Source organism: Pongo pygmaeus, chromosome 11 (genome assembly GCF_028885625.2).
Source record: "Pongo pygmaeus isolate AG05252 chromosome 11, NHGRI_mPonPyg2-v2.0_pri, whole genome shotgun sequence".
NCBI classification, from domain to species: domain Eukaryota; kingdom Metazoa; phylum Chordata; class Mammalia; order Primates; family Hominidae; genus Pongo; species Pongo pygmaeus.
This window is the reverse complement of record NC_072384.2, coordinates 48,519,010-48,538,126: the sequence shown is the minus strand read 5'-3', so window position 1 is coordinate 48,538,126 and position 19,117 is coordinate 48,519,010. Positions and strand designations below refer to the sequence as shown.

General features: G+C 39.3%; 1 protein-coding gene across 23 annotated transcripts in view; it reads right to left on the bottom strand.

Annotated features, from left to right (window-relative positions):
• The window catches only part of LYPD6B (LY6/PLAUR domain containing 6B), a 180,065-nt gene that overhangs the window by 89,927 nt on the left and 71,021 nt on the right, over positions 1-19,117 (bottom strand). For 5 of the 23 annotated variants that reach the window (XM_054478007.1, XM_054478005.2, XM_054478004.2 and 2 more), the window contains 2 exons: positions 9,174-9,234; positions 7,451-7,570 (listed from right to left, as the gene is read on the bottom strand). The exons of 7 other annotated variants lie outside the window; for them this stretch is intronic. The gene's annotated coding sequence lies outside the window, so the exon portion shown is untranslated. Of the gene's footprint in view, positions 1-7,450; positions 7,571-9,173; positions 9,235-9,898; positions 10,026-10,071; positions 10,175-19,117 lie in introns of those variants that run through there. 11 more of the 23 variants (XM_054478008.2, XM_054478006.2, XM_063647461.1 and 8 more) reach the window with 6 other exon arrangements.

Here is a 19,117-nt window from a genome sequence, read left to right as displayed (position 1 = left end):
TGATTTGGATCTATAATTTGAACCAAATAACCTGCTCTACTAATTAAAGACTGACCTGTCAGGAGATTTAAAATGCTATTTGATGGAACATCCCTAAATGCCATATCCAGGTCTCTGTCAAACCATCTAGAAAATGCAATCCAATTCCAGTAAAGTTTGTTACATGATATATGTGACTAGGTACAAAAAGAAATATTAGACTCAAGCTTGATTTTCAAGAAGCAAATGATGGCAACATCATTTTCAAGAAGAAAAAACAAAAAGATTTTAGAAGCAATAGGTTATGTTTTTTCTTTTAAGAAATCATGTAAATGATATATGTTAGCTGAAAACATCTTTTAAAGGAGTTGAATAACCAAATATGGGGTCTAATTTATTTCTTTTTAAAAAAAATCATCATTTACCTATGCAGTACTATATTTTGAAGACACATCTCTGGCCAATAACCTCAAGGTGATCAGTCCAACAAAAAAGATTAGTAGGTAGAATGTGAAATTGTGCTGGGTATTAGGGTACCATTATACCCCATAAACCAAGAGTAGAGTAGTTCCAGGTCTCATTTGACACTTAGGCCCAAGTTAGCTGTAACTGAAAGGAGACAAGGAACTGGGGGTATTCTATAAGTGATCCATTTTTCTGCTCCTAACACATATTCTGCAAGGTCTTCCTGCTACAATATAACAGGATCCTGGGTAAATATAACAATCATATAATGCATTTATGACCACCAAAAAATTAAAGAAAATGTCCCAAGAAAGTACATAGACACACACATGTATACATACATACAAGGAAGAGGGGAGGAAAGGAAGGAAATGTAAAATCAAAATAGTAAGTGGCAAGCACACACACAAGTCAGGGTAGCCCTGGGAGCAGGTGCTGCTAAGTCCTCTGGAACCAGAGACTGAGCGCTGGGACCCTCACATGGTGGGGCAGCTGAACCCGAGACTTGGGCAATAAGTCAAGATCCTTAAAGGTTACTAATGCAGTTCCAGGTTAGTTCTGATCCCAAGTTCCAGGACACAAGAAATTTAAATCTTCTCTGGAGGAAAGTTCTCAGTTTGAGCCGTCGATATTGTTAAATTTTATCAAATATAAGCTCACACAAATAATTTCTCAAAACATAAGAAAACAAAACAATGTAAATGAGAGTTGGCATAAATGTTAAACAATAGAATTATACCCTCAATTACCAAATATCTAGTATTCTCAGACATAGAACATTACTATATATAAAATATTTCATATAATAAAATATGAAATATTAAAATGAACAAACAAAATGAGACTTTAAGAAAATGACCAGAAAGATTTGCAAATCAGCCAAAGAGAATTACAAAACAACAACAGTATAAAATCATTAAAACTGAAAACTCAGTGGACGGATTAAACCACAGATTTATATAGCTGAATAGAGAATTACTGACCTGACAAAGCTTATGAAAAAAAAAATGACCAGAATGCAGTACAGAGATAAAGATAAAGAGATGGAAATTAATAAAAGGCTATTAAGAGGCATGAAGCACAGAAGAAGAAGGTTGAACACAAGTCTAATGGACGTCCTAGAAGGAGAGAATAGAGAATGGAGGAGAGCTAATTTTGCGACACAATGGCCAGGGTTTTTCTAGGACTGGTGAAAGACACCAATCCAAAGATGCAGAAGCACCCTATATCCCAAGCAGAAGAAATCAAAAGTACGGTTGACCCTTGAACGACACAGGTTTGAACTGTGTGGATGCACTTATATATGGATTTTCTTCTGCCTCTCCCACCCTTGAGATGCAAGACCGACCCCTCCTCTTTCTTTTCCTCCTCAGCTGACTCAATGTAAAGATGACAAGGATGAGGACCTTTATCCGTACTTTTCACTTAATCAATGGTAAATATATTTTCTCTTCCTTATGATTTTCATAATAGCATTTTCTTTTCCCTGGCTTGCTTTATTGTAAGAATACAACATATAATATATATAACATACAAAATAAGTATGCATTGACTGTTTATTGGTAAGGCTTCTGACCAACAGTAGGCTATTAAGTAGTTAAGTTTTGGGGGAGTCAGAAATCATACATGGATTTTCAACCATGCAGAGGGGTCAGCACCCCTAAGCCCACCATTGTCCAAGAGTCAACTATATTCCACATCTAGAGACATTGAAATGATACCACAGAATACCAAAAGCAACCACAATATTATGAAGGCAGCTAGAAAAGAGGTCAGCAATTAGACTGACAGCTAATTTCTCAGCAGCCACAACTGAAGTCAGAAGATAGTAGTTATCTTCTTTTCATTTTCACTTGCATTTGTTTAATTATGAAGAGTTTAAGCATCTCTTCTCAAGTTCAAGGGTCAGTTGTACTTATTTACCTATAAACTGACAGCAGTTATCTTCAAAGTGGTAGGGGAAAATAAGTCTTAACTAGAACACCCAATGAAGAAATTTTTTAAGAATGAGAAAGAAATATATTTTCTTATACACAAAAACAGAGAGAGTTTACTATCAACAAAACTTCAAAAGAATTTCTAAAGACCTTACTTTAGGAAGGAGGAGGTAAGGAATGTCAAGGAGCAGAAAAGTTGGTATATAGGTAGGTAATCTTAAATGAGTATTTTTAAACTGTCTCTGTAAAACAAAAAATATTTACATTGTGGTGGTAAAAGGAGTCAGAACTAAAATATCGGGCAACAATAGCATATAATTCAAGAGAGAGTGATTGGAGTTAAAGTACTCCAAGATGCCTGAGTTCTTTGGAAATGGGGTTAGGATACCAACTTTATTCACAGTGGGGGAAAGTGGTATCATAGACCTAATCCGCCAAGACCTCAAGCCAGGACTTCCTCACCACTTTCCCTCCTAACCTAATCCACTCCAGCCAAGCCTGTCCCCCACATTTGTGATGGGGGAGAGGTTGACTTGTTTCCTGACAGAATTAAATTCTCCGGAGAAATTCCATGGCCCCTGGAGGCAGGGTGGCTTCCCTGGGTGGAAGAGGGACTTAGAGCAAAGAAAAACCCTCCAGGAAGAGGAAAGAGTGTTTTGGCAGCTTAAACTTTCAGCTGTGTCTAGAGAGTAATCTGCTTACCCTAACTTGCAGGCCAGGTGTGGCTTTGTTTGTGAAGGGCTTTGTCGGGGCCAGGCGTTGTTTGACTTTGGCAAACAGGCTTGGAGATTAGTGATTCGTGAAGTTACAGCACTGACTGGGAGGTAAGATGTGTTTGAGTTCCTGGGTTTTACCAATCCAGAGGTTTGGGATGGCGGAAATGAGGCAACATGAAAAGTTTCTGTTTGACTGGGAGAACCCAATTTCCTCCTGGCATTTTTCTGCTAGATGCAGTCTGACCACATCGATCCACACCAACTTTCTTCTTAGAAAATAATAAATCACAGAAAGACCATCCTTCAAAGGCTTCTTTGTAACCTGGTTGCTGAGCCTGGGTTTACCTGAATGTTGGGCTCCAGGAAAATGACCTACAGAAGCTTCTTGTGGCCATTTCTTCATCACATTCCCTGATAACTTGGACAGTGGGGTTGGTACAGGGAGGGGGAGGTGGGAAAAGAGTTGGGGATGAGCAACACTGCAACTGGAACCTAACTTGTAGAATTCGGGCTCCTTTTTACGTAATCCTAAAGCAAGCAAGTAGAAAGGTCGGTTGGCCGGGGGAAAAAAATGCATAACACATTTAAGTGCCAGTTCCAAATTATTTATGAACTATCTAATATTTTCATGGGCTCTATTTCTGATGAACTCCATTAGAGGAATTAGTGAGCAGTGGCAATAATGGCTAATAGTTGCCCGGCTAATGCAACTTCAGAACTGTTAGAAGTGATGCTACTCTCGTGGGTTGCTAAGGACAACCCTAGTTGAGAATGCTGAGCTACTCCAGCATGCACACCTGTTCGTTGTATCATGTGATGCCCACTTAACACCATGGGTTTCAGAACCCCTGCCAAAAAAACAGACCATGCACTTACCACTAAACACACCTTTACGTGGGTTTTCCACATGCACATAATTGCCCTGAGCATTGATAACAATTATCTGCTATATGCAAAGAGGAGACAATGTTCTCTGTCCAGTGGAAAAACTGTCATTGATAATTGCAAGGTAGTTGGTCTCAGCCCCAAAAAGGACTATATATTGGCATCCCCCAAGAAGTGTTGTATTTATAAGCCATATTCTTGGAGGGGTTAGTGCAGTGAGGAATTAAAAGGACAAGACATTCTTTAATATTTTCAACAAAGGGAATTAGTACTTCAGAAAATTAGTGAGTAAATATTTATAAGAGTTCAGTATGCTGTTTGGTTATGGTAAAAATAGGAAGAATGGTCCTTGGATTCCATAGGAGTGGGGCTTAACTAGAAAAGCATACAGCAAAGGAGCCCGTGGGGCCTTCTTGGATAACATCAGGTGAGTATTACATTTCCTAAATATGTGCTACTAAATCATCCAAAACTTCATGAATTCTTGCGGTGAAGAACTGTGGTCTTTTACAGCATTTTTAAATTATTATTTATGTATTTATTTAGAGACGAAGTCTCTCTCTGTCAGCCAGGCTGGAGCGCAGTGGCGCGATCTCAGCTCACTGCAACCTCTGCCTCCTGGGTTCAAGCGATTCTCCTGCCTCAGCCTCCTGAGTGAGTAGCTGGGGGTGCGTGCCACCACACCCAGTTAATTTTTGTATTTTCAGTAGAGACAGGGTTTTACCATGTTGGCCAGGATGGTCTCGATCTCTTGACCTCGTGATCTGCCTGCCTCGGCCTCCCGAAGTGCTGGGATCACAGGCGTGTACAGCATTTTTAAACTGTTCTTTTCTTCCTCTCTCCCTTCTCTTTTCTTTCCTTTTCTCACGAAAAGGACACAAAGGCCAAGATTACCAGTTTGGTGCCCTTTCCTCCACATAGTAATTGTCCAACTTTAGTTATGTACAGATCTTTTTTTAAAGATCTTCCCTTGAATTCCCATAATGTTAACTCTAATTATCATTATTAGGGTGTTACTTAGAAAACAACCAACATAAAACCAGGCCCAAAATCCTTAGACATACTACCCCTTCATCTACCAACACCACAGAACATGCACAAATAAATACAACCAAAACCATAAAGCCAATAGCATTCAAGTAAAGTTAAAAGCATTAATTTAACATGCTGGATGATGTTCTGCTGAAACCACACTGCTGCCCAAATGAGGAGCTGTATGGTATCGATCACTGTGGCATGGATTCTCTGGAGCTCAGCAAGCATTTACTCCTGTTCCATGTGATGACTGAATTCTCCTGCCACCTTCCCTTCTGGAACTACTGTGAAACCTTTCTTCATCAGCCTGTTGTGTGGGCATTTGCTCTTTGAATGTAAACAGTGCTTTGGGATCAAATTAAATCTACTGTGATTTTTTCTTAAGAACGCTCCACGTTGAAAGTGGTCCTGCTTGACACTTATTTGAACACAAACCTTATGTAGGTGCAGACACTGAAACCATGTCACAGTACTCAGTTATAAGGTAGTCATCCAAATGATCCAGAATATGCCTATCTTAAATTTTTATTGCCATCCAAATAAAAGCGACATGTGAAAATCTGTATAGAGGACTCACAAATCCCCAAAGTCCATAAATGTTCAGAGGCCCTCAGCCCCCAAAGTGAGAAACTGCCCTGTGGAACGCTGTCTGGTGACCATGTGGTTACACAGACAAGCTGCCCTGAGTATGTACTGAAATGAGAAACATGCTCTCGCTCATAGGTGGGAATTGAACAATGAGAACACTTGGACAGAGGGTGGGGGACATCACACACCGGGGCCTGTCATGGGGTGGGGGCATGGGGGAGGGATAGCATTAGGAGGAATAACTAATGTAAATGATGAGTTAATGGGTGCAGCACACCAACATGGCACATGTATACATATGTAACAAACCTGCACATTGTGCACATGTACCCTAGAACTTAAAGTATAATAAAAAAAAGAAAAAGAAAAAAATAATAATAATTTAAAAGAAAAAAAGAAATGAGAAACATGCCTCCATCAAAACCTGGAGGGGTGGGGTTAGCAGCTGGAGCAGAACTGAAACAGCTATTACAAAGAATAAAATCAGAGCTAACACAAGATGACTAGAAAGATGGCCACAGAGCAAGCACAGCGCCCACAGACTTGTGACACGATCTCGGCAGTGCTGAGTGCTCTTTCAGGAGCCCCCAGCTCTCCCACTATGACCCAGTTTTCACGGTAAAATGGATGCAATATTTAAGGCCTTTCTGGAAGACTGCAGTCCAGAGGGGTGTGAAATATGAACCATGCTTGAGATTCCACTAAATGGGTCCCCATTGCTGCTACTGAAACAAACTTTCACAATTATGGTGATAGTTTGTTTTGGTCTGTTTCTTTCTTGTTTGGGGTTTTTCCACTCGCTCCTTCACCTCCACCAGCACTAGATCCATTATTGGCCCTGCTCTGTGTTCCAGGAGGGTGACTTCTGAAGGCAGCACCACCCAGGGTCCTGTGCCAGGTGACTTTTGGTTGGGTTCTGTCAGTGGGAGGCACTAGCATGAGACTGGAGGGAGAGAGGAACGGGAGGTTGAGGTGTTCCCTCCAATCCTTGGGTGCTTCACTGTAGCATCTCTGGTGAAAGCTGTGTCCTTCCACAGCCCCGGCCCCGGCAGCTCCTGCTTCTCTATGGCTGCAGCTCTAAGTGCTCATGGAACATTACTTCCTCCTACCACCCCTTCAGCCCAGGGCTGGCTATGAGCCCTGATGAAACACTATGTCCCTCTCTCATCCCTTCAGCCCAGAGCTGGACATGACTTTCCACTGTTGGAGTCCCCTGTTTGCTCTTTAACCCTGCCCACACTTCTGTGAGTATAGCCCTTCATGACATCCTCTTCATTTGAACCAATGGGGTGAATTCTGTGTTCTGCTGGGACTGCTACAATCATCAGATTTGGTCAGTCAAATCAGCTCTATGTGAACTCCTAAATGCAGATTAGAGTTTTGAAAATTAACCACATAAAAAAGTAGAAAAAGCACTCACCATCTCTCCGGGAAGCAAACTCATGAAGATAAATTGCATAAAAAACAAAAGTGAACTGGACCCTCTAAATCCACTCTTGAAAAAATTTAGGTTCAGAAAACGATACCTTAGGAAATAAAAAAGCTATCTTCAAGAAAACTAGTATCATGTCATCTACAGCAGAGGAAATTTTAGAAACAACCTATATGTCCAACAGGATTGGAATTATTAAATTATGACATATCAACTTAATGAACTATGATGCCACCTTGAAATATCATTAAGACTTTGCCAGGCGGGGTGGCTCATACCTGTAATCACAGCATTTTGGGAGGCTAAAGCAGGTGGATCACTTGAGGTTAGGAATTTGAGACCAGCCTGGCCAACATGGTGAAACCCTGTCTCTATTAAAAATACAAAAATTAGCCGGGTGTGGTGGCACACACCTGTAGTCCCAGTTACTCGGGAAGCTGAGGCAGGTGGATCACCAGATCTTGAGAGGTAGAGGTTGCAATGAGCCGAGATCACGCCACTGCCCACTCCATCCTGGGTGACAAAGCAAGACCCTGTCTCAAAAAAACAAAAAAAAAACAAAAAAAAAAAGACTTTGTAGCATAGTAGCAAAAAAGTTTATGTTAATAATAATAAGTAGAACAGATATTTGGATGTGCATCAGAATTTTAATTATGTAAAAATATATATGCAGCCAGGTGCCGTGGCTCAAGCCTGTAATCCTAGCACTTTGGGAGGCTGAGGCGGGTGGATCATGAGGTCAGGAGACAGAGACCATCCTGGCTAACACGGTGAAACCCTGTCTCTACTAAAAATACAAAAAATTAGTCAGGCGTGATGGCGGGTGCCTATAGTCCCAGCTACTCGGGAGGCTGAGGCAGGAGAATGGTGTGAACCCAGGAGGTGAAGCTTGCAGTGAGCCGAGATCACGCCACTGCACTCCAGCCTGGAAGACAGCAAGACTCCGTCTCAAAAAAAAAAAAAAAATATATATATATATATATATATATACATATATATATATATACGTGCATGTCCCTAAAAGTTAGATGATATTTCACAAAACTAAATCCTATGTTGGAGAACTCAAAATTCTAAGTACTGTAAATTTCTTTTCTAAAATATCCTTAAAAATGAAACAAAATAAATAAAACAAAGGACATACTATTCAGAGACCACATGGCTATAGCTTGTGACAGCAGAGGTGCATTCTAGGAGCTCAGGGCTCCCCAAGACTATACCCTGCCTTCCAATCAATAAGCAGCCTTAAGCAGAACATTTAACTTCAGCCTCCATTCCTTTTCTCTGCAGTAGGATGGCTACTGACCCACTCACAATAATGTACATTTAATAAAGCTAACAGGACTGCAAAATTTTTTTTTTTTTTGCTTTCATCCACATGCCTCACTATACCTACTGTCTATATATGCTGGCTCTAGCTGGGATAATTTAAAATGAAAGCATTTCCTTAGACAATTTGTTGTTGTTCAGTGCTTGTGAGCTCTGTTTCAGAGATTGCACACTTTCATTAAGAAGCGGTAGGATGAACATCGCCATTTGGGGGCCTTCACTGGAGCTTTTAGAATATGTTTCATGCTCCTCCTTAAAGAGATCCTATCTAGCAGAGTGATAACAGATTGATGGCCATGACCTTCTTCACATTCTTCTAACTCCTTTTAAAATGAAATCAAAGCTCTCGCTGCTAGTGCCTACGGGCCCGGAGCCAAGGCAATGTAATGAAGGCTACATATCATCCCTCACCCTCAAGACCGTCAACTGAGTTCATCGTTAATGTGTTCACGCCACAAAGGTACACGTCAAAAGACAGGAAAATCCAAGAGAAATGTATTTTCCCCATTCCCAAGGTCTATTTTCTTTAAACAGTGGTTGTCAGAAAGACAATGTCTTCGTGTGGAAGACAAATATGATATCATATTGACATTACAACAAAACACATTTACAGACATAAAGCTTCTTACGCTTTAATTTTAAACTGATGGTTTGATATCTTTCTAAATTGTACATTTTAGCGGAGTTTTTTTTAAACTAAAACATTTATTGGTCTAAAATACATATTAACTTGAAATATTGCTATTCCCATTTCATAGCCAAGTGATAATAATTTTCTTTAATTACACATTAACTCCAATGTATTACCTGGACAGGCAGTTATTGTTTTAACAGGGTCAAGATTAATGGGCAGGTGTTCCGCGATAATCTGAATGAAAAGAAATAGAGGAATTATACATGATTCATTTTCTTACTTCTCTGAGCTGAATAATATTAATAACACTTCCACCTTACATTTATAAAGCACTTTTCAGTTTCAGAGTATTTTTGTATCTGGGATTACATTTTCCTGCATTTTTTACCTTTGACAGATCCTTCCAGGTAATACACAACTCTACCGCTTTTCAACTTTCTGATGCCCAAACACTGTGTTTGTGTGTTTATATCAATGGGATACAGTGAGAGGCAGTAGATTAACCACAGCCTTTAGAAACAGACAGACCTGGGTTCAAATCTCAGCCCAACCATTCACTACATGATCTTGAATAAATTACTCTGAGAATCAGTTTTGTCATAGTTAAAATGGGGTCAGTGGAAGAGCTAAATAACATATCACTTATGCAAAAGGTCTGAGACATATCTGGCACATAGCAAGCACTCAAGAAATAAAGTAGTTATTGCTGTTATTAGCAGCTATTTCTACTCTGTCTTGAACATTTTCTTGCCTCCCTCTGATTTGTTTTCTTCAAAATATTTGGATTCAGAGACAGATGGAGGATGCAGAAAATCAAGAATAATATTAGCCCCAAAAAGTGTACCAGAAGGAACTGCACCAAGGCAATCTCAAGTGTCCTCTGCCCTGAGGGCCTTACTTGAGCAAACAGTCTGCAAAAACTCATCCATTTTCTTTCTGCTTAACAGAATGTAAAGTTAACGGTGCTTTGTAAAAATCCAGTATTTATCGGTTGGCATTCCTGTATTCTCAGTTTAAAAGTATATATCAAACCCAAGAAAACATCTCAAATAAAAAGTGCTCTTTGGTTACCATGGTACCCAGCCTCGGCAGCGGTGGTCCCCAGAGACTGCACCCCCTGGTAGTCACAGCTATGTAGCCACCCCAGCACCAGCACACACAATGAAGCCTGGCTAGTCTCTTATGCAGCCAATAGAATGAGGTGGAAATGATGACTGGAACTTTGAGGCTGTCATAAAAGACACTGGAGTTTCTGCCTTGGTCTCTTGGATTACTTGCTCTGGGGAAAGCCAAGCACCACATCATGAGGACACGCAAACAGCTCTGTAAAGAGATTCACATGGAGAAGGACCAATTTGCTAACACCAACTGCCAGCTTAGAAATAATTCCTGCGGCCTTCAGATGACCACAGCCCTAGCCTAGATGTGACTACAACCTGGTGAGAGACCCTAATCCAGAACTGCCCAGCCGAGCCACTTCTGAATTCCTGAATTCAGAGAAACCATGAAAGATAATAAATGATTATTGGTGCTTTACAACACTAAATTTTGGAGTACTTTGTTACATAGCAATAGATGATTATTATAATAACAAGGATAATTTGGCAAGACTAAATTGGAACAACTTGACCCTTCACCATATAGCTACTACATAACCCAAAGAACATGGACAAAAATGACAGATGAGCAACAAGGTCCTGCTATACAAAGGAAAGTGGCTTTAATATACAGACCAGGCACATATATTAAGCATAACCACTTCACACATTGACAAATCCCCAAAATGCCACACTAATTCCAAAAGCCTTAAAAAAAAAAAAAAAAAAAAGGAATGAGGTCAGGCACAGTAAATCACACATGTAATCCCAGCACTTTGGAAGGCTGAGGCGGGCTGATCACTGGAGATCCAGAGTCTGAGACCAGCCTGGCTAACATGGCGAAACCCCATCTCTACTAAAAATATAAAAAATAGCTAGGCGTGGTGGTGCTCGCCTGTAGCCCCAGCTACTCAGGAGGCTGAGGCATGAGAATCGCTTGAACCCGGGAGGCAGAGATTTCAGTGAGCTAAGATCGAACCACTTCACTGTTGCCTGGGTGACAGAGGGAGACTCAAAAAGTCTCAAAAAAAAAAAGATGAATGACATATATGATTATATAAAAATGTACATTGTCTATGAAAAACTATAAATATAATAAATATGTAGTATATTAAAAACTATAAAGTAAAAATCTAATAAATGAGGAAAATTATCAGCAATGTAGGATAAACTGAGGGTTACTACTCTCCATATAAAAGAGAATGTATAAATCAATAAAGGAAATTACTCAGTAGTAAAACAGCAGACATGACTGAGAGATTCAAGTAAAGAAGAAGGGGCCCAAAGACTGAGCTCTAGGGCACTAGAGTATTTAGATATTAGGAAGAGGGGGATTCTGCAAAGGAGACCAAGCAGTGGCTACTAGGATGGGGGGAAACTAGAAGCTTCTGATGTCCAGGAAGCCAAGGATCAAAGAGTTTTCAGAAAGAGAGAGTGATGAAAAGCTCCAAACCCTGTTTACAAGGTCAAGGAAGATGAGAACTAAACATTTACTAGATTTTGCCACATGAAACCACTGGTAACAGCCGCATGTCAGCCAATTTCTCTTCCTATTGTCAATAAATGTTTGCTGAGTGCCCATTATATGTCAGGCACAGTACTTCTTGAATTTAGCTTCCATCCTTTTATGTTGTAACTGCCAATATGTCACGACTGCTAATACGGTTTGTTCCTTCAGGTTACTTCCAGGACATGAGAGATTCTTGGGTGTGGGGGGATGAGAAAAGAGTCAAAGTGGTCAGATTCATATCTACTAGGTGTCAGAAAATGGCACAACAGCAAATTAGTAATAAATTTAGCAGAGGGTTAAGAGATATCTCACTAATAATCACAATTAACAATTTTAAGAATTCTTTATACCTACAGCAGTATGGTTAGGCTAGGTTCTGCTGATGTAACAACCCCTCAATCTCAGTGATCTGACACAGTACAGTAGTTCTCCCCTATCTTTGTCAGAGACGTTCCAAGATGCTCACTGGATGCCTGGAGCTGCGGATAGTACCAAACCCTACATATACTACATTTTGTCCTATACATACATACCTATGATAAAGTTTAATTTAGAAATTAGGCACAATAAAATATTTAAAGCAATAATTAAATAGAAAAAGTATAACAATGTACTGTAATAAAAGTTATGTGAATATGGGCTGTCTCTCAAAATATCTTATTGTACTATACTCATCCTTCTTGTGATGATGTGAGATAATAAAATGCCTACATGATGAGATGGAATGAGGTAAATGACATAGGCTTTGTGACATAATGTTATGCTACTATTAACTTGAACACAAGCACTGCAATACGGTCTCAGTAGATCTGATAACCAAGATGCCTATGGGCAGGTCGCATATAAAGCATGTATATGCTGAACAAAGAAATGACTCGTGACAGTGAGAGGTTGTGTCACACTATTCAGAACTGCCTACAATTTAAAATTTATAAATTGTTTATTTCTGGAATTTTCCATTTAATATTTTCAAACTGAGGCTGACTGTAGATAATCAAAACCTCAGAAAGTGAAACCATGGATAAGAGGAGACTGATATATTGGTCTACTTCTTGCTTCCTCAAAGCCTACAGTGGGTCTAGTCACCCCTCATGGATAAATATCTTCCACGTGTTGTCTTAGCTTCCAGATAGCTCTAAACTGTAAATCATTCCCAACTCTAAACAATTCCACAATCACCACAGCAGAGGAAGAGAGTCTTAACATGTCTCACGTAAGCAATTAAGTGATCTGGCTCAAAAGTGGCTCATGTTCAAGCACAACTCGATGGCCAGCAAGAATCATAAGACCTGTCCAATTGCAAGGGGAATCAGGAAGAAGAATCTTCCTATGAAGAGAAACCAGACATGGGTAAGCATTCGAAGTTTCTACTATAATCAGGATTCTAGTTTTTCAAAGGATCTGACATCTAATCATCCATTTGACCATGAAAACATCCCAATAAGGTAGATAGAAAACTGCTTAGAATTTCCATTTACAGATGTGGAAGTTAAAGCATCAAAAGTTTAAACAACTTATCTAATTAGTGGTAATATTTAATTTAAATCACTGTAGGCTGGGCATGGTGGCTTACACCTGTAATCCCAGCACTTTAGGAGGCCGAGGCGAGAGGATCACTTGAGGTCAGGAGTTCAAGACCAGCCTGGCCAACATGGTGAAACCCCATCTCTACTAAAAATACAAAAATTAGCTGCGTGTGGTGGCGAGCGCCTGTAATCCCAGACGCTTGGGAGGCTGAGGCAGGAGAATCAATTGAACCTGGAGGCAGAGGCTGCAATGAGCCAAGACTGTGCCACTGTACTCCAGCCTGGACAACAGAGCAAGACTCCATCTCAAAATAATAATAATAATTTAAATCACTATAGTGAGGATTGCCTCCCAGCTTTATGAGCTTTCTTTCCACAAGTCCATGTTGACATTAACTAGGGGAAAAATTAGGATCACTGATATCTGTAGTCATTATGGTATATCTAAAATATCACAGAATAGAATACTACATGATTCTCTAAGAACATTAGACAAAAGAAGATCCTTTGAAATAGCTAGAATTAGTCCTTTCAAACATAGTCTTGGCAATGACTGGCTGACGTTAAAATGAAAGCCAAAAAGGCTTAGGATGGAAGAACGCTTGGGTTTTCCTAAGAACACTTGAATCTCCTGTCTCTGTATCTATCACTAAAGATGAGCCCTTAGAACAGTAGTGTGTGAACCCCCTTCATGTTAACACTGAACTTGAAATTTCAACATTCCCAACAGTTTTAATCTGGAGGCTGCTGACAGCCCAGCTCTAATGGAAATCAGTCTTCATGACTTCTATGTTAAGCCTTAAGGTACAATTTCCTTCTCTCAGATATGTGGGGTCTTGATATGGTTTTAGGATAGCAGGGAAGAACTGCACTGGGGGTTTCCTTTATCATGAGTGATTTAATTCAGCGGCACAAAATGCTAACACTTTTCCAAAAGAACTAGAAATTCCATTCGACCCAGCCATCCCATTACTGGGTATATACCCAAAGGACTATAAATCATGCTGCTATAAAGACACATGCACACGTATGTTTATTGCGGCATTATTCACAATAGCAAAGACTTGGAACCAACCCAAATGTCCAACAATGATAGACTGGATTAAGAAAATGTGGCACATCTACACCATGGAATACTATGCAGCCATAAGAAATGATGAGTTCATGTCCTTTGTAGGGACATGGATGAAATTGGAAATCATCATTCTCAGTAAACTATCGCAAGAACAAAAAACCAAACACCGCATATTCTCACTCATAGGTGGGAATTGAACAATGAGAACACATGGACACAGGAAGGGGAACATCACACTTCAGGGACTGTTGTGGGTTGGGGGGAGGGGGGAGGGATAACATTGGGAGATATACCTAATGCTAGATGACGAGTTGGTGGGTGCAGTGCACCAGCATGGCACATGTATACATATGTAACTAACTGCACATTGGGCACATGTACCATAAAACCTAAAGTATAATAATAATAATAATAATAATTACAATAAAAGAAAAAAAAAAAAAAAAAGAAATGTATATCCTAGATTCCTAGGTCAAAATGAAATACCACTTGGCATTGAGATAAAAGCATTACTTATAATGATAAGACTTTTCTCCAAAGGTTATGTACTCAGAAAAAGAGTTGAAAGAGTGATTGGCTATAAGCTCTTATTTCTTTTTTCAATTCTTAAATTCCATACTTGAATCCTTAATTCAGAGGCTGGTATGTGAGTAAAGTACCAAACAAGAGCCTCAACTAGTATCAGGTCAAGCCCTTGAAGTTCTGTCCACAGATTCCCTTCCCTTTGCTTTATTGAGCTTTCAGAGGGAAAGAGGAAGGAATGGAATGTCCAATGTCAAGATAAATGGCACATACCCAAATCTAACAGTTGTCAACCACCTAATATTCCATCTTAGAAATAGACAAGCGTTTTCAGTCCAAAACTCTACACCATCTTGTCAATACCTTACATAGCAAAGGCACTTTATGTAGTGAAGATAATTTCATCTCCTGAAAATTCCATGCAGCTCACTCCAGGGAGCCAACTGAACTCAGTTTTTGTGGTAGTCAGAAAAAGCCCTACCCAGAGAGTGTGGAGAAGGTGCCAGATGACTGTTCCAATTAAAACAGCATGAAATCTGGGTTTTATTCCCAGATCAATCAATTACTAGCAATTTCTAGATCTATTTTTTTAAAACCCACTAGAGACTATAGTGAGACTCAAATGGAACAGCATATACACATGAAAGCACTTTACATTTGAATAGCGCCTTACAGATTGCAATGTATTTCACTTAATATTGTTCCCCCGATATATATGAAGAGCCCAACCTTATACTGCCCACTTAGCCAGGACAGAAAACTTTGCAGTAGAGTCTCTTCCCATCTCAAATGCTATTTATCTTTCTTGACTTCATCTCAGAATTTTACATCTAAAAGTTGACCTTGATATCCTTTCAGTCTCATTGGCCTTCTATCCTTCTCCCCATCATAAAACACACATCTTTGAGAAAAACCATCCAAGAGCATTATTGAGTCCTTTGAAAACTTTTAAGCGTTCCACATCCTTTAAGTAGGGGGGTCACACACTTCAACATCCAAACTAGGACACCTCTGAAAGTGAAAGGGAACTCTGTAAATAATGACACAAAGACAACAGAAAAACTAAGACTGTCTTTACAAGCCAACCTCCTTACAAATCTAAAGGTCCATGCTGAGGTACAACTTAGGGAGCAGATGAAACCTTAAAGGATATCTATAAATAAAAACACATTTTCATTAATTTATTTTTCTGATGCATTCCATTTTCTCCACCTGATTTTGCCGATGGTAGGTACCATGTAAACTTTCATTCCTCTCCTACTATACCTTCTATCTGCTTTCTTCTCCTGTTCAACAAGTCAGTAAACTGGGCAGAAAAAATACATATCACCTGGTGTTTCTATTTAAAGGAACTCTATGTTGATTTTCGCTTATTGGTTCTACAAACACAGAAACTATACTGAATGGAAAATAACCATCAGTTATATTCCCATCACCTAGAACCAAACACTGCTAACATTTCAGCAACAGTTGTTCCAGTTCGTTTTCAATAATTAATTATACTGGTAATGTATAAATATTTTTGTCCCTTTTAAAAGAGACAAAAAGTTTGAAGGAATAATATAATGGCCCAAGAACCTACTAATTTTCAGGCACTTAACATTTAAGTCATCCCATTTAAACCTCATACTAACCATTAATGATGGTAGTATTTTTATATACATATTACAAAAAAGGAAACCAAGGATGAGAGACATTAAGGGATGTATACGGGAGCCAGATTTTAGTCCCAAGTACTTCCAGATTCCAAAACTCATTCTATTTCTACCATATAATATTATTTTAAGGCTTTATGCATTTCTTCCTGTCTTTTCTCTGCATAGCTTTTTGTTTGTTTAACCTAAACATACTATGTACACCATATTCTATCCTTATATGTATTTTCACATATTAAACCTTGTGAGGATTGCATCTGAACAAGAGCACTGCAACTTGATTGGGAAAAAAAATCAAACAGCATATAAAGTTATAAAGGGCAAAGTACAATTTTCCTCTATCCTCTCCATACCAAGGTCCACTCAATCTGTCTTTCAGAGGTAACTACAGGGGACTTTTTTTCATATCTCCTCTAAGACACCTAAGTCAGTCAGACATGCATCTCCTTACAACCCATTTTTGTGTTCCCCTTTACAACACAACTTCAACAGCTGCCTATGCTCACTGTTGCCTCTTCCTCTCCTCCATTCTCTCTTGAATCCACTCCAATCAGACTTTCATTCTTACCACTTCAACTGGACTGCCCTTGTCAAGGTCCCAATGTCTTCCACATTGTCAAATCCCAAAGTTAGTTCTAAGACCTTATTTTCCTCAACTTTGAGCAGCAATTGACATAGTATATCACATCCTCTTTCTTGAAACACTTTCTTCTCTTGGCTGCTAGGATATCACTGTCTTGGATCTCATCGTGCCTGTTTGGCCATTTCTTCTTGGTCTCCTTTAATGGCTCTTCCTCATCTTCCTGACTTTTAAATGTTGGACAACCCCAATCTTTAGTCATCTCTCATTCTCTATCTATACTTACTTTCTATGTGGTCTCATCCAGACCTAACCTTTAAATGCCTTCTATATGCTGATGACACTCAAATTTATGTCTCTAGGCTAGACTTTTCCCCTGAACTTCAGATGTGTGTGTCCAACTGCCTCCTTAACACTTTATAGAAAATCTCAAACTCACCATGTCAAAACTGAACTTCTAATTCTCCACTCCCAATCTTCTCCATCCCAGTAAATGTCAGACGAAGAGACACACAACAATAATAAAACCTTGAAATCACTCCTAAGCTCTCTCTCTCCCTACCCCCAACCCACCATCTAATTCATCAGCAAATCCTGCTAGCTCTAACTTCTAAATATATCCCAAATCAGACTGATTTTTCATCACCTTCACCACTACCAACTCCTTAGGCCTGGAAGACTATAGTAACTTCCAACTTGGTCTCCCTGCTCTACCCTTTACCTACAGTCAATTCTCCACAAAGCAATAAAGGTACCCTTTAAAAAGGTAAGTCAGGTCATGCCATTACTTTTCTCAAAACCACTAAATGGTTTCCATCCCCCTTTTAATAAAATCTACAGTTCTTACCACCTTCAGCAAAGCCTTACATGATCCCCCCATCCTCCTGGGGGTCCCTCTGACCTCACCTCCTACTATTCTCTCCCTTACTTTCTCAGTACACCCCAACACACTAGCCTCCTTGCCCATCCTCGCGAATGCTAAGACCATGCTCTCCTCCTATTATTCTACCTCAGCACTTCGTATTCCATTTACCTGTAGTGTCCTTCCACCAGATAGCTACCAGCCACGCTACTTCACTTTATTCTAGTCTCTGCTTCAATATCGCCTTTTCGAGAGTTCTTCCCAGACACATATAGAGTACTGCATCCTATTCCACTCCCCATTGTTCTCTCCTTTTACTCTGCCTTATTTTTCTTCAAAGTACATATTACTACCTGACATAGAACTATTGTCTGTCTCCAGACATAGAATATAAACTCTTTGAGAGGAAAGATTTTGTTTTATTTGCTATTCTATATTTGATATCTTTCACATTGTCCATATTCAAAAAACAGTCACTGAATAAATGAGAGAAACACATACCTAATCTATGTATATTTTTACATTAAAATGGAATTACATAATAAGTAAGGTTGCCATTTTCAGTAGTCAGATTGAAAAACCTCATAACTCATAGGTCTTATGATACAGTACTCAGAAAGGACTTCTCTCAATATTGGGGAGTACTTAGCCCTAGACTAAATGCTGCTATGATCCTGCCTAGCAAACATTAAAAGAATGTCAAAATTTCCAAGAAATTTAACTGCATCCTAAAACAAGGTTCAAGAATATTTACAGGAATGCAAAAATATCCAGCACCCAACAAAGTAAAATTCACAATATCTGGCATCCAAGCAAAGATTAGTAGGCATGATAACAAGCAGAAAAATGCAACCATAATGAAAAGAGAAAATGAATCAAAACCACCCAGAACAGATACAGATGTTAGAATTATCAGACAAAGGCATTGAAACTATTATAACTGTACTCCATATATTTTGAAAAGTTAAGTAGAAATATATATAAAAAAGTACAGCCCCAAATCAAACATTTGCAAATTTAAAAACCCTGCAATGTCTAAGTTAAAAAATACATTGGATGGGATTAATGGCTAATTAGATACTGCAGAACAAAAGATGAGATGACTTCACAATATAGTAATAGAAACCATTCAAAATAAAACAGAGAAGGAAAAGAATCTTTTTAAAAGAAAAGAATGTGGCCAGGTACGGTGGCGCATGCCTGTAATCCCAGCACTTTGGGAGGCCGAGATGGGTGGATAACTTGAGGTCAGGAGTTCGAGACCAGCCTGACCAATATGGTGAAACCCCA